A 16,524-nucleotide genomic window follows, 5' to 3' on the forward strand; every position below is an offset into this window, starting at 1 on the left:
AAAAAAGAATCTTAGGGACCTTCTTTCTCTCCTACCTCTGCCCCATCATGAGTTTTCTTCTGTCAACCTAAGATGAAACCTAAATGAAAACTCTGAGGAAAATGAGAACTTGGAAGTCAACAACGTTTCCTCAGCAAAAACTTAAGAAATCATGAAGATTAAAAAAAAAATTCTGAACATCTAAATTTGTCAGTCTTTCTTACAGAGCATACCAAAGGGTATATACTCCTATGAGATCTTTTGTAGAAATACCAAAGAAAAGCGCTTTTTTTCCCTTTAAAAAAAATCATCACAAAAATAAGTCTGCCATTGGAAAATATATATGGCTGTATGAGAGTGATAGCAATGTAACTGAAAAGTTGTTTCTAATCTTCTATGATATTTAAATAGCATTCCTATTCTTTGAAGAGAAGAAAATACTGCATGCTTTTTATTTCTATATTCATTTTTAAAAGTGAATAATCCTATAAAACCAAAACCCCAAAACATATACCCCAATAAACAAGGGATAAATCATACACTTTCAAATGCCTACTCCAACAGTTCTTTCTCTGAAGGTTACCATGTGCCTTTTAAGCTCGACACTACTACTGTATATTTCTCTTGCTCTCTGAATACTAAAGATGATAGGGGTGTGAAGAGAGACAAGTCAATGTCCAGAGTTGTTTGAGGTCAGTTGGATTTGAATGAAAGTTAGTTATGTAACTCCAATACGGTATTGAAGAGTGGCCCTTAAACAGATGAACTAGGTTCAATCTTGAGATTTTTGATTTTGAACATTTTTTTTTACTAGATTTGTTATTTCATTGGTATAGAAAACACTGGGTGAGGAAACTGCCTCAACCAATGCAGATATTGTCAGTTGCTGAACAATTAATATTTTAAACCCTTACCTTCCATCCTAGAATCAATAACTATGTATTTTGTTCCAAAGGGCAGAAGAGTGGTAAGGGCTAGGCAATGGGGGTTAAGTGACTTGCTCAGGGTCACACAGCTGGGAAGTGCCTGAGGTCACATTTGAACCTGGGACTTCTCAGTCTCTGGGCCTGACTCTCAAACCACCCCAGTTGCCCCCAATAATTTATAGTCTTAAGAGAATTGACTAAGGACACTGAGAGGTTAAATGACTTAGCCAGACTTAAACTTCCAGTATTTATCAGAGGTAGGATTTGAAAGTACATCTTCCCAACTCTAAGGCAGGTGCTGTATGCATTATCTATTCATTTTGCCAAGCAACCTGTCTTGGGAGTTTAACAATTCACTTAAGTAAGCATATACTAAATATCTAGGCCTATAAGGACATGAATGAGACAGTCTCCACTCTCAAGGAGTTTATATTGTAATTTGTTTTTGTTCATGACCCTGCCCAGGATTTCCTTTGGAATATATAGATTTGGCTCATTTTAGTTTTCATCAAAGTATGCTCAGTTCCCTTGCAAATATTAAACTTGTACCTAAGTCCATAGCAAAGAAAACTGTCTCCTTTGGTGAGCCATATCTTCTCCAGTGATCTATATAGTTATTGTTTTCTTAAAAGTACACCTCTTGATTTTGAGGTTCCCCTTTCTTCAACTGGAAAAAGAATTTAGGAGTCAAGTAATCTCCCCTTATGAGGAATCTCATCTTTCCTAGGGTCCTATACAGTTGTTGCAAACTTATATCACCAACAGAGAGGGATTAAATTGTTCCTTCCCTTTGGGGCTTTCTTCTGTGCCAATCCTTCACTTTACATCTTTGGCAATAGATTGGTAATAGTTCCTCCTCTACAAACTCTCCATCAGGAAATCTCTAGAGTTTCTGATGTCCTACTTTCTCAGTGCATGTGACTTCCTGGTGGGGCACCTTACACAGGCACCTCTCCAAGGAATAGAGTCCATGTTTATGTATAAAGGCCAAACACAAGGACAGAGCTCAGTTATGTGAACTAGCAGCAAACCTGATTCAGTGCTGAATCAAAAGCCTCATCAGTGGAGCAAAGAGGACCTGAGACAAGAGGCCTTAACTTCTTAGCAAGAAGAGACGAAAAAAGAGGAAACTGGGCCAGGCAACATGCTCCCAGCATGCTGTCCCATAGCCCCAATCCTGGGTATTTCTCTAAGGAACATGGTATTGACCAACTAATTCAGCATTTTAACAGCATCCTTCTTATCTCTTCCCTATATGGGACACTCTCAGAAACAACTTGTAGTGTACAAATCTCTTTCAGTGATGCCTTCCTCACACTCTGTAGGTATTCCCAAGATAAAATTATTCAGTGCACTTCCTTGCTAGCTATTGCTAGCAAGCCTTACCTAGGTGCTACAGGTTAATGCCACAGTCTGCTGATACTGTGCTACTAAGGCAAGCAGCCAATATCTCAGGAAAAATCACTGTAAAGAACATCCCGCATGAGCACCCAAGTTTGAAATTGTTATATGAATTTGAAATCCACCCTGAGCTTTGGATCTGAGCACTCAGATGACATTCAAAGATTTAGCTGGGATAATTTGAAATCTTTTATGTTAAGGATGTTGACATTTTTGATATGTACATTTTCTAATTACAGTGATGATGAACTTTAAATGTCTTAACTTTAAAATTCTCTCCTGGTGGGGAGAATATATCAAACCAGACATTCAGTGAGATTGAGATAAGGAGACAAGTAATGTAAGAAGTCTCTTGAATTTCTATGCTATCTTGCCAATATTGTCCAACTTCACCTAGATGCCCTAGGTAATACCATAAAAAGAGTTGGCAAGTGTTTGGAATAGCTTGCCTGGGGCAAAACCAACCAACCAACAAACAAACAAAACCCAACTCCATAAAGCTTGAGGCAGACATTTAAAATTACAGGGCCCAAAAAAAGGTTTGAAGAAATTCTTGGCTCACTTTTGCCAAGACACATTCTGCACACAAAACCCAAAACACCCAGGGATACTGGTAGCTTAGTTTCTTTTTCAGTGGTATTTCCTTTGAATTAACCATAAATTCCTTAGTTAAGTGAAACTGCATTTGGCCAGAACAATTTGGTACTTTAAGGCCTGAGAAACTTTGTCTAAGAGTATGAAAGAGAGAGAAGGAACTTTGAGGCAGAAATTGTGCCAATTGTTCCGAAAATGCTTTTTCAAGCAGCATGTATACTGCTCTTTCCAAAGGAACTACAAAGTCTTGGGATATACAGGGACCTTATAACTGAGTTCAGGACACATACCTTGAATTAATTATATGCTATGTGCACCATTTTGTTACTTGCCCTACAACAGCTATTCACATTTCCACATCCAACAAGGCCAGGATTGAAGACCACCTTGACCTACCCTCAACCTAGTAGGTAGAATCTACTCAATATTGGTGTGAGCCTAAGCTAGGGCAGAGTTGGCTGAGGATAGGAATTCGAGTAGCCCAAATACACTTCAGAACCATATAGAAGAAGGAATTCCTCTTGTCTTCCAAGTTCCCAGGGGAGGTCGGAAGGCTCTTCTGCCCCAAACTCATTTTCTCATGAGCTTGGCTTGAGCTACTCACTACTGGCTTGTCATGAATGCTGGAGTCTGAACTGACCCCCACATGGCATGATTGAGTAACCTCAAATATTCTCAGCACCTTTCTTACATAGTCCTTTTTTCATCTCACTCAGTCCCTTTCCAAATTGATTATCAAGGTCGGTCTTACTTAGTTCAAAGTTCTTTGATTCAGTAGATGTGTTCTGAGCTAATAAAGGTATCAGGGCATAGCATCTTTTTAGTTGTTGGGAAGGGGTTGAGTTGACCCACTCTATTACCAAAGAATACATTTCAAATGTTAAAAAAAAGGAAGTTATTCAACCTCTTTGTGTATCAACCCAGGAAAGCAAGTAGTAAGAACTTAGTGGTTCCAGGGGAACCATATCTAGCTGAGCAAAAGCTCAGTAATATTCTTCTGATAGCCTTTTCCCTTTTGAGTAGTAAAGGGACAAAAGGCAGTCAATGCTGCTTAATATTGGATTGGACATATTCTCATCTCTGCAGAATGACTATCAAACTCCTACCACACTTCTTCCCTCTTTCTCTCACTATAATTAACAATCTGGATATCATGCCCCTTCTTTTATTTGTAAAATAAATAATTTTGTAATAAATAGTTTATAATAAATTTAAGCCTATAAGAAATTTGCAATAATTTTTAAAATAAAGAATAAAGCTACTCCTCTATAAATAGCTGTGAAATCTTATTTCTTTTGCCTCTACAGTATATCTTATCAATCTTCTTTTGTCATACTACTACCCTTTTACCTTACATTGAGTCAATCTCAATGCCCTTAATGAATGAATGAAAAATCATTAATTAAGCATTGGGATTACAAATTTTTAAAAGTGAGAGCCCTTATTGTCAAAGAGTTATGTTCTAATAAGGAAATAGAAAACGGTGGTCAGGGAAGGGTATCTTGGTCCAAAAAATCACAGATGGTTAATAGAACAAAAGGGTAGGCTCCTAAAACATAAGACTGACTCTATGTCTCTCCCACTGAAAAATAAACTCCTAGGCCCTAACACTTCTCCTACACAGAGCCTTACTAATTCTATATCTATCCCTCCCCAAATTCCTCTTCTTCTTGAAATTATTTTGTATATTTTTATTTATTTACATGATGTGGACTCTTTGAGGATGGTAGGACTTTGCTGCTTTGTTTGTCCCATGTCCAGTTAAATGTTATGCACGTAATAGACACTTATTACATGTGTAGTGGAATCTGAAAGAAAAAGTTAGATAGATTTTTATGTGATTTTGATGCAGTTTCTCTGACACTCCTGCATTTTCTTTAAATACAAACTTATTTTAAATTTTGTTGGCAAGTATAAGCATTCCAGTTCATGAACAAGAAAATAAGAAGAAAATATGCCCACTTGCATATTTTCTTCTCTTATTATTCTGTTGTTAAACTATCAAAAATGAGATTATGAATGTCTGTGATTTTTACTATTTGACAGTCACTAACTCCACCTTATTTTACTCATCTTTTTTTGCTTTTTTATTTAATTTACTTTGTTGTCATTATCTTTAACTATGTGATTATAGTCAATGTGTATAATGCTAATCTGACTCATCACTTGGGTATAATTTCACGGCTTCCCATATTTCTTTGAAATGCCTCATATTTTTTATTTCCTTATTGTCTTTCATAATGGATCAAGTGAAACCTGAGTTCTTTTAATTTGTATTTCTGGGTTCTGTGAAAATTTTTTCATGTGCTGCATTTACAATATATTCAAATAACTTTTAAGGAGATTTACATTACTGTGGTTGTAATACAGATTTATCATGAATAAATTATCACAGTCATTAACATGTAAGACTTATCAGTTGCCACTATAAAAGAGAGGAGAGACAGAAACATGATATTTCAAAAGATTAAGACTCTGTATAAAGACAATGCTATATTATAAAGCAATAGTTATCAAAACTATCTGGTACTGGCCAAAAGAGAAAAATAGATGAATGGAACAGAATAAATATACAACAAACAGTTGTAAAAGAATATAGTAACCTTGTGTTTGACAAAGGTACAATTCACTATTTGGTAAAAATTGGGAAAACTGGAAAGCATTTTGGCAGGAACTAGATATAGACCAACAGCTTACACTATTTACCAAGATAAGATCAAAATGGACTCATAATTTAGACATAAAAGGAGATATAAACAAATGAGAAGAAAAGGAACATATTACCTATCAGACTTATGGACAGGAGAAGAATTTATGAATAAACAAGAAATATAAAGTATTGTGAAATGTAAAATGGATAAATTTGAATACATTAAATTGAAATGTTTTTGTACAAATAAAACTAATGTAGTCAAGAATAAAAGGAAAGCAATAAATTAGGGAAAAAAATTTTATAGTTTCTCAGATAGAGGTCTCATATCTAAAATATAGAGCTAACTTTGTCAATTATATCAGAATATGAGCCATTCCCCAATTGATAAATGGTAAAAAGATATGGACAGTTTTTGGATGAAGAAATCAAAGCTATATATAACTCTTTGAAAAATTACTCTACATTGTTAGATTAGAGAAATGCAAGTCAAACCAACTTCAAGATATCATCTCATACCTATCAGATTGGCTAAAATTATAAATACTAAAAAGACAAAATGACATGTTGGGGGGATATGGAATCAGAGAGTTATCTGGAATTATACTCAAAAAGTTATAAAACTGTATATAACTTTTGACCCAGGAATGCCACTATTTGTTTTATTTCTTAAAGTCATTAAAAAAAAGGAAAAGAAATTATATGTTCTAACTGGTGGCAAAGAACTGGAAACTAAAGGTGGCTGTCTCATCAATAGGGAATGACTGAACAAATTGTGGTATATGTTTCTAATAGACTATTATTATGCCATTGGAAATGACAAACAAGAAAATTACAAAAAACCTGGAAAGACATATGTAATGATGCAAAGTGAAGTGAGCAGAGAACTAGGAGAATGTTGTACACAAGATCAAACAATAATGTATGATTATCAACTGTGAATGACAACGATTATTAACAAGGCAAGAATCTAGGACAACTCTAAGAGACAGAATAGAGTCCAAATGTATACCATTCTTCACTTTGTTTCCTTCATTAATTTTTCTCTAGTGTAAGCAATATGTATTTTGTTTCACAATATGATGAACAGGGAAATGTGTATTATATGATAATATATGCATACCCTCTAAAAAAAGATAACGGCTTACAAGCAAAAATAACTCGTTTAGCATTTTGGTTCAATAAACATTGTGCCTACTAAACATAAAACAACAAACAAGCACTTAGCACGTGCTGCGCACTACGTTAGGTGCTGGGGCTACAAATAAATAAAAGAAAGTTCCTACTCTGAAAAAGTTTATAATCTAATTGAAAAAGACAACATACAAAAAGAAACTGAAAAGGGCTGGGCAGGGAGCACCAAGGGGAACTTGCTTGTGAGGGCATGTTGTTCAAGAGAGTTAAAGTCAAGTAGAGTAGGTGATAGAAAATGGAGTTATACTCAGCATAACTAAATATAATGTAAAGGGGGGGTAGGTTTTTTTTTTATTTAAACATTATTTTATTTGGTCGTTTTCATACATTATTCACTGGAAACAAAGATCATTTTCTTTTCCTCCCGGGGGGTAGGTTTTTAATGAAATAGAGGACTTCCAAGCATTCCTAATGGAAAGGCCAGAAGTGAGCAGACTGTTTAAAATACAAACACAGAAGTTAAAAGAAATAAAGGTAAGACTATATGAACATAGAGGAAGGGTTGGGTGGGATAGACATATCATGAACTTTCATTTGAACTAGACAAAGGAAAATGAGAGTCCCCACTGAATGTGCCAAATAAGAACATTCATCTTAGGAGTCTCAGGGGTCACCTAACCGAACACCTTCATTTTATAGGTGAGGAGACTATTTCAGAGAGGTTAACTGACTTGCCTGGTCATACAACCATTAAACATCAAAAGGAGTATTTGAACTTGTAGATTATATGACTCCAACTCTAAAATGCTACCCACCATAGCATGCTTGGGTTGTGGGGAAATGGTTTCATGTAGGGAGACTAGTTAGAAGGCATTTGGTATAGTTTTGTTGATAAGAGCCCAAGTTATAAAGTTGGTGGCTATAGTAGAAGACAGGGTTATGAGAGAAATATTGTAGAGGTAGAATCTAAAGGACTTTGATTGCATTTATTAAGCAAAAAAAGGGAGGAGTCCAAGATAACCAAAATTTCAATGAGAGGGGGGTGGGGACCATTGTTATTACTCAGAAATAGGGACTGTTGGGCTTGATTTTGAGGGAAATGATTAAATTTGCTTTAAGCCAAGTTACTGGATTGGGAAACTTAATATTGTTCAGATAAACAGCCATAAAGGGACCTTGCCAAGGAACCACTCCACTTTCAATTCAATCAAGTTCATTTAAAGATAAACATCAGATTGGGCTTTCAAAAAAAAAGAAGAAGAAAGAAATCCATCTCAACAGGGAAACAGTAAAAGGCAAGGAGAAAGGAGAGGATGGGTTAAAATAAAGGCTAGTATAGATGAGGGAATCATTATAAGTAAAACAAATTGATATTGGAAAAGTAAAAGTGTGAAGAGGAGATAAAAGGAAAAGAAAGTAAAAAATAGGAAATTGAGGGAGGAGCAAGAAGAAAAGAGAATATGGAGTAGGAATAGATCAAATTATAGATGCCTAGTGTTGAGATCTTTTTTTTATGTTATTTGTAAAGAGGGAGAAGAGAAGGAAATTAATTGGATAACATCTGTGACTTTCTCATAAGCAAAATGCTAAGTATTTAGATAGCTATTAGTACTTTCCCTTCCTTTTGGAACCCCCCCCCCCTTTGAAAACAAAAACTTTGGCCTTTCACATTTCAAGGGCCTTGAGGGGAGGAGTAACTTACAAGATCCTTGAAATCTTGTAATCTGCAATCTAGTGATTTGTTCATCTTTTAACTAGATGTTTAACTCGCTTACCTTGTACAACCTGGTAAGTCACTCACCTTTTAAAGATGTCAAAGATGATGACTTCTGACCTGAACAAAAGATGAAAGGTTGGAGGGAGGGAAGGAGTTTCTTTGGAGACCCTTTAAATTGAATCTTTGGACTCAATGTTTTGACATTCCTTAGGCACCTAAAATTCCTTTTGTGAAAGAATAAAAAATAAAAGAAAGAATAAACTGCTGTCTTCAGCTTCTGAGCTCTATGTTATCAACTTTTTTCAGTGGTGGGGTCCACCTAATGGAACCACTTAATGGGTCCCATGAAGAAGCATTGAGTATGTGCAAGGTACTGGCTAAGAGCTTTACAATTACCCTGGGAAGGTAGATGCTATTATTATTATCTTCATTTATTATCTCCAAACAAGTTAAGTGACTTGCCTAGAATCACACAGCTAGTAAATGTCTAAGATGAAATTAGAACTTGGGTCATCCTGATTCTAATCTCAGTGCTCTATCTACTATGCCACTTGTAAGGGTAATTTTAGGGTTGTGACTTAATCTAAATTAATTTGGTCACCAGAGAATATCCCAAATAAAATACCCAAGTCAGTTTGGAAATTTTATGGTGGTTTAATTAATATAGGGGGAAGGAATTAAGGAGAAGAGAGAGAGAGGGGGTATGGGATTTCTCCCACCTGGCCTTTGCCAGGAGGAGTTCAAAGACCTCCACCATGAGGTCTTTGAAGAAGATTAGAGGCTTTCCTAAGAGGATAGTGTTTGGAAGGTAAAGGAGAAAAGAATCAGCCTAAACTCCAAGAGAGCTCAGTGAAGATGCCTCACCTGAACTAGGTTACTAAGCTTCTCCCAGTATTGCATCAAGGAAACTCACCACCAAACCCGGATAATAGCTTCTGCCACACCAAGATGCCAAGACACTCAGCACGCTGCCGCCAGAGCCACCTCTCCGGCGAAAAGAGGCTGGAGAAAGGAAGTGACTTGAAATATATAGACTGTTTTTTACATCACTTTCCTGCATCTCACATGTACCAATGGTAGCTTAAGCTTGACTTAGGACAGCCCAGGAGTCTGTCAGTTGTTTCTGATTTGTCATTTGCTAGTACATGTCTGTCATAGGCCATCCTCCTCAATACTTAATCCTTAAGTAGGGGTGTAGACATTCCTCTTTTGTAAGACTAAGCATGGTGGAGTAAATCTAAAATTCACACACTGAACTATCTAAAAGAGAAGGAAAAATAAAAGGACAATATGAAGGAAAATACATAATTAGCAATTATAACCATATGTACAAATGGGATAAATTTACCCATAAAATGAAATAGAATGGCAGAATAGATCAGAAAGCAGAATCTGGCATTATATTATTTATACTTAAGGAAATACACTTGAAACACAAAGTTTTATGCAAAGTTAAAGTCAAGGACTGAAGCAAAATTTATTATGCTTTAATTGAACTAAAAAATAAAAAAATCAAGGGACTATTCCCTAATGATAGCTATGTGACACAGTAGATAAGAGTGCTAGATTCATAGTCAGGAAGATCTAAGTTCAAATGTGGCTTTAGATATTTATTAGCTGTGTGACCCTGGAAGAATCACTTAACCTTTCTTCCTCCATTTCCTCATCTGTAAAGTGGGAATAATAATAGTACATACATCCCAGGGTTATTATGAGGATCAGATAAAATATTTGTTAAGCACTTAGCACATAGTAGATATTTAATAAAGTTTATCACCTTTCTTTCCCTCCTCTAACAGATGAACAGTCAGAAGACAGAAGCAAACTATTTTAAAACAAAAAAACAAAAACAACTATAGGAAGTAGCTAGGTAGCTTAGTAGACTGAGAGCCAGGCCTAGAGATGGGAAGTCCTAGTTAAACCTAATCTGACCTCAGAAACTTCCTGGCTATAGGACCTTGAACAGGTCACTTAACTCCCATTGCCCCTAGCTCTTATGACTCTTCTGGATTGGAATCAGTAGATAGTAAGGGTTTTATATATATAATACTTAAATATTTTCTCCATATAAATATTTTAAAACTGTTACCTTCCATCTTACAATTATATATATCATATATATGGTTCAACATATATAAAAAAGAACAGAAGGACATTTAAAAGAAAGTATAAATAAGCCAGATAATTTTGAAAGGAATGTATAGAATTATTATATATCTTTTTAAAAAAAATCATGTTATATAAAATTGATTCATGGTTTCATACACAATTTTTTTGTGTGTATGTTCTGGTGGTCCAGCCCATTTGAGCAAGGGATGATAATAATGGATACTTCTTGAAGGGTGAAAAGGAATCCTAGGGTAAGGAAGTACTCCTTCCTCCTCCTGGCTAGGGGATCCCTCCTCCTAGGGAAGGTGGATGTTTTGTAGCAACCATTTTAAGTTTGAGTCTACTCTCCTCAGAGATTAAGTGAAGACAGGAGTATGAACCTTACAAATTGGGAGGATATTATTCTACTTTGATATTTGCTATATGTTGAAGAAAAAAAAGATTGTAGTCTTTTTGTCACAATTATGCCAGAAACAATTATTAACATGATTCTAAATTTAAGCATTATTCTGCTTGGAGAAAAATTTCCAAACTGGCATATCTTCACATATTTCTCTCTAATATGAAATATTTTAAAATAACATTCATAAAAGTCTTGAACAAGTAAACTTTTACAGTATGATAAAACATAGTTTGAAGTTAATATTGAAATTAATATTCAGTAAAAATAGTCAATCCTTATAAGATCACTCATGTCTCTGATAGTTTTTATTTCTTTAATTGAAAACTGCCTATTCATGTCCCTTGACCGTTTGTCAATTGGGGAATGGCTTAATTTTTTGTACAATTGACTTGGCTTCTTATAAAATTGAGAAATCAGACCTTTGTCAGAAGTTTTTGTTATAAAGATTTTTTCCTAATTTGTTGCCTCCCTTCTAATTTTGTTTGCATTGGTTTTGTTTGTACAACCACTTTTTAATTTAATGTAATCAAAATTATTCATTTTATATTTTGTAATATTCTCGGTCTCTTGCTTAGTATTCAATTCTTTCCTTTCCCTTAGTTCTGAAGGTATACTATCCTATGTTAACCTAATTTACTTATAATTTCTCTCTTTATATTTAAGTCATTTACCCATTCTGAATTTATCTTGGTATAGATGTTGATCTAAACCTATTCTCTCCCATACTGTTTTCCAATTTTCCCAGCAGTTTTTATCAAAAAGTGAGTTCTTGTCCCCAAAGCTAGGATCTTTGGGTTTATTGAACCCTATCTTTCTGAAGTCATTTACCCCAAGTCTATTCCATTGATCCACCCTTCTGTCTCTTAGCCAGTACCATATTGTTTTGATGATCACTGCTTTATGGTACTGTTTAAGACCTAGGGTGCTGCTAGGCCTCCATCCTTCATCTTTTTTTCATTAGTTTCCTTGATATTCTTGATCTTTTGTTCTTCCAAATGAACTTTGTTATAATTTTTTCTAATTCTATAAAAAAGTTTCTTGGTAGTTGATAGGTGTGGAACTCATGGCTCTTTAACCACTCCCTTCAAAGAGCTCATCCCCTTCAAAGGGACTTTCTCCCTCTTATTAATGCTCTAATCCCTTCATGAAAAGGGGGAAAAGGTACTCCCTTTGTTCAGTTGTATCCAAACTCTTCATAACCTATTAGGTTTTCTTGAGGAAGATGCTGGAGTGGTTTGCTATTTCCTTTTCCAGCTCATTTTATAGATGAGGAAACTGGGGCAGTCAGGATTAAGTGATTTTCCCAGAGTCATACACATAGTAAGTGTCTGAGACCTGGAATTGAATTCAGTTATTCTTTGACTTCAGACCTGGTGCTCTATCCACTATGCAACCTAGCTACCCGTAGCTAAATCATAAATCTAACCCCCTCAGGGGAATTGGGTATATAACCTTAACTGGACTAGAGATGTTTCTTATTCTAAGTTTGTTACCACCATTATCAATGTTCTAGGACCTTAAGTGCCTCCCTTCCTTCCTCCTTTTCTTCCTCCCTTTCCTAAAAAAGCTAGGAGTAGGCCTGAGAGAAAGAACTTTAGTGGAGGGTATTGTTTCCTGAGAAATTTAGTTAAGTACTGTCAAAGTTTCTTTATTTCAGGTAAGTCTGGAAAGAACTTTAGACTGGAGAAATATTTATTTCTTAATATTTCCAGGTGAACTAAATTTTTTTAAAATAATGATTTCATGCACGCCTTCTCAGTAAATATCCCTTTGTAAAAATTAATTGATGTTAATTGGTTAATTGATATTGATGAGATATTAAGTGATAAATTATTTTGAGAAACAAACCAGTGGGGCCTATTAGATGTGGAGGTTGGGAGAGTAAACCTAGAATCTGTGTTATATATAAATGGGGATAATAATACCTATAGTACCTAACCCCCAGGGTTGTCGTGAGGCTCAAATGAGATGATTGCATTGTCTTAAAAAGCTGTAATACCTGCCAGCCCTGCCCACAACCAGATATTACATTGGGACTAGGAGGTTTATTTTCTTTTCTTTAAAAAAATATTAATATTTGTATTTTTAATTACATTTTATTTTTTCAATTACAAATGGAAAAAAATTTTGACAATTGTTTCTGACATTCTTGTGATTCAGTTCTCTCCTTCTCCTTCCCTTCTCTCCCTCCCCAAGGCACTAAGAATAGTCTGATATAAGTTATACTAATGCTGCACTTTGAGGTTTCCAGGGAATAAAGGGCATTTCCCAAACTAAAAATCAAAGAGCCCTGTAATTAGAATTATAGATCACTACTGGTCTTATACCAAAGAAATCATTAAAAAAAGGGGAAAGGACCTTCTTGTTCAAAAAGTGATTACCCTGTCCTTGAAACATTCTGTACAGAGTGAGGCCAGTCAGTGTTTCTAGATCCTCATCTTGAGGCTCTATTTGAGGGTTGCACAGATCTTATCCATTAGTATCATTGTATAGACGGGGAAGAATCATACTACTATGATTTTATAAGCCCATATCCATCTGAGAACAAGACCAAGTACTCATCTGTCATCCAAAGATTGAGTCCAATACTTTCAGGAATCATATATTTAGAACTGGAAATGATCTCAGAGGCCATCTAGCTAATTTGCTTTATTTTATAGGAACAGGCTAAGGGAGATTAATTTTGTTCAAGGTCACACAGGTTGTAAGCATCAAATATAGGATTTGGACACAGGAGTCATCTGATTCCCTTGCATTTTCCCCTTCTACCACATGGACTCATGAACATCTAGAACTACTTCAGGGTAACAGAGGTAAAGGTAGATGTGCAAAAGGGTTTGTCCTTTTGTGTGCTGCCTTCTCAAGAGAGCAGTAACCTGAATCTTATGTTGTGTGGGACCTGTGGGGGGAGAGAGGAATCAGCAAGAGGCCTGAAGGCCTGAAGACAAGGAATTATATTTTCTTTTAATGTTTTTGTTTCTCTTATTCCAGATTGGTTTACAGATTTATGTATTTGCATTCCCATCAATTTCCCTTTTCTTTTTCTTTGGTGAGACTTGATTCTGTTCATATTTGGCTATTCTGCCAATTATTTCTTGTAGTCAGGCCTTAATTCTACTTCGCAAATCTTATTTCTCTTATAAACCATTCAGAAATATCTCTATCAGTTGGGTGTCCACAGAGTCTTTTGCCTTATCAGGTGTTTGTGTTCTTTTGTCATGCAATACTTATTCATAGAGATCTGAACTCTTTTACCTGATTTGGAGTACATATTCTCTTTTATTATTAATATCCTCCCTGTTGGTTTATCTATTTATTATTAAGGTCTTCATTTTCTCACTTTTTTTTCTTATATTTCTCTATCATTCTCTTTCTGATTCCTTTCCCTTTGAGTGTGGTTTTCCTGGCCTCCTATGCCGGGTAATTCATGCTTCTTCAGTTTTGGTCTCTGTCTGACTTCAGTTCTGCAGGGACAGAGTTGGCTGTATATGGGTGCTGGGCTCTTTATATCAGGCTTAGTAAGGTGTCAAATAGCCTAATACACATGAGTCCAATGCCGTTCCCTCTGTTCCTCAATTCTCTGACCTAGCACAAGTCTTTTGGATTTCCATGACACTCAGAATAGGGGCAAAGTATAGAGTTCAATTCTGTGGCAAGCTCAAGGTTAGCTTGTAGGGTCCTGGTGATGGAGAGTGGTGGGCAAAGAGGAGGGACACTAAGCATTTTACAGTTGTAAGAATAAAAAATTAGATTTGACTAAAGATGAGAGTTATAAAAGTGAGATTGTGGTCGCCATTTATAAAATATTAGCCCTTAATTAAAAAATGACTATTAGCAGCTTTTATTTATAACAAGGTAGAGATATTGAAAGTGGAAAATGTAGGAAGGGGACAGAGCCTTGTCTAGCCTGCCAGCCTAAGTGCTGATCTGGTGAAGTCCAGTTCAGCCCCCAGCTAGAGCTCCCTCAAGTCCCAATCTCCATGGCCTTCAGCCAGAAATCCACCAACACAAACCTCTTTCTTCAGCATGAATCACTCAACCAGCAAGCCTCTCCAGCGTAGAATGCTCCAACCCAGGATGAGTCCAGGAAAAAGTTTCCCTTCCACTTGGCTCACTAATGCAAAGTGAGTGATACAGTCCTTGGGCTTGGCCTTTTATCCCCCTTTTTCCATGTCACTTCCTGTCTCTCTTCCTCTTTACAGGAACCAATTACAGTCTTTCAATTTGCCCAGCACTTGGGGGGGGCAGGGGAGAACGGGGTTGGGAGGGAGGGAAGAATAATGCTGTGGTCTTTGGAGGTGAGAGCTAGTAAGTGACTTGTGAACTCTCCTACCTAGTTGCCTACCATGTGCTAAGGAGAGGCACTTCAAGTTCTTGATTTGACTAACTTAAAATAGACAAAGGGAGAGTTAACCCTATCTTGACACATTTAGGGATAGATAATAGGGATAATTAACTTTCTCTGTTTTCAGTTCATCAAATTTAACCTTGTTTGGGTTCTTAGTGTCCTGGATTGTGAAGAGAGCTGAAATTGCTTTATTGCTTCTGCATAATCCCTATTTTGGAAAGGTTTGAGAGGGTTTGAAGATTGAAGAAAATATCTAGTTTTCCATCTTGTTGGTCACCTTACCCAGAAAAGCAAGAAATCTTTAATGGACTTCTTGTACCCTGGAAAAGAGGAAAGGATATAGAATCCCAAGATTTATGAAGTCTGTCATTTTCCACAGATCTCTTTAGCAATTCTATCTATGCTTAAAACAGGAAGTTTCTGATATTTCCAGTTGGTGTAAGATGCCAAAACAGGAAACATAATACAAATAGGACTACTACAGCAAAGGACAGCAAAGAAGGCATAAAGCTAGACCTCAAATGTGTCCAGGTGAACCCCACAAAGGAGATTTCAAAGTCTTTTAAAGAGATTACCCCACTACCACCATCACCACACATACACCGTATGAAACCTTGAGAGCTTTTTTAAAGCATGTTTTTTTTTTATCTTCCTAGGAAGTCTTGTATTATGACATCATAGATGATGATGACACAGCCAGGGTTTGTTAGATATATGCAAAGGTTCAGTACCATTCTTGGTATAGAAGATCTTGAACAACTTTATGCCTTTTCAGTTTCCAATTAGAACTTTTTTTGTTTTTATTTGTTTTTTTCCCCTCAATTGTACGTCAACAAAATTTTTTTAGCATTTGTTTTTTAAAAATGTTGAGTTCCAAATTCCCTCCATTCCTCCTCACACCCTGAGAAGGCAAACAATTTCATATAGATTATTATACATGTGTAGTCATATAAAACATTTCCATATTAGCCATGTTGAAAAAAAGAAAACACAGATTAAAAAATATGTAGAAAGTAAAAAGAATATGTTTTAATCTGCATTAAAACTCCCATCAGTTCTTTCTCTGGAGGTGGACAGCATATATTTTTTTCAAACCCTTACCTTCCGTCTTGGAGTCGATACTGTGTATTGGCTCCAAGGCAAAAGAGTGGTAAGGGCTAGGCAATGGGGGTCAAGTGACTTGCCCAGAGTCACATAACTGGGAAGTATCTGAAGCTAGATTTGAACCCAGGACCTCCCATCTCTAGGCCTAGTTCTCAATCC

The 16,524-nt window shown here is 36.0% G+C and overlaps 1 long non-coding RNA gene across 1 annotated transcript; it reads right to left on the reverse strand.

Annotated features, from left to right (window-relative positions):
• Positions 1 to 4,576: 4,576 nt before the first annotated feature.
• Positions 4,577 to 15,805, reverse strand: LOC103092335 (uncharacterized). The gene is made up of 3 exons (XR_457618.3): positions 14,927 to 15,805; positions 8,486 to 8,625; positions 4,577 to 4,708 (listed from the first exon to the last, which is right to left on the reverse strand). It is a non-coding gene; the product is annotated as an uncharacterized LOC103092335 (long non-coding RNA).
• Positions 15,806 to 16,524: the final 719 nt, after the last annotated feature.

The sequence above is a fragment of the Monodelphis domestica genome, chromosome 1, assembly GCF_027887165.1.
Source record: "Monodelphis domestica isolate mMonDom1 chromosome 1, mMonDom1.pri, whole genome shotgun sequence".
Taxonomy (NCBI): Eukaryota; Metazoa; Chordata; class Mammalia; order Didelphimorphia; family Didelphidae; genus Monodelphis; species Monodelphis domestica.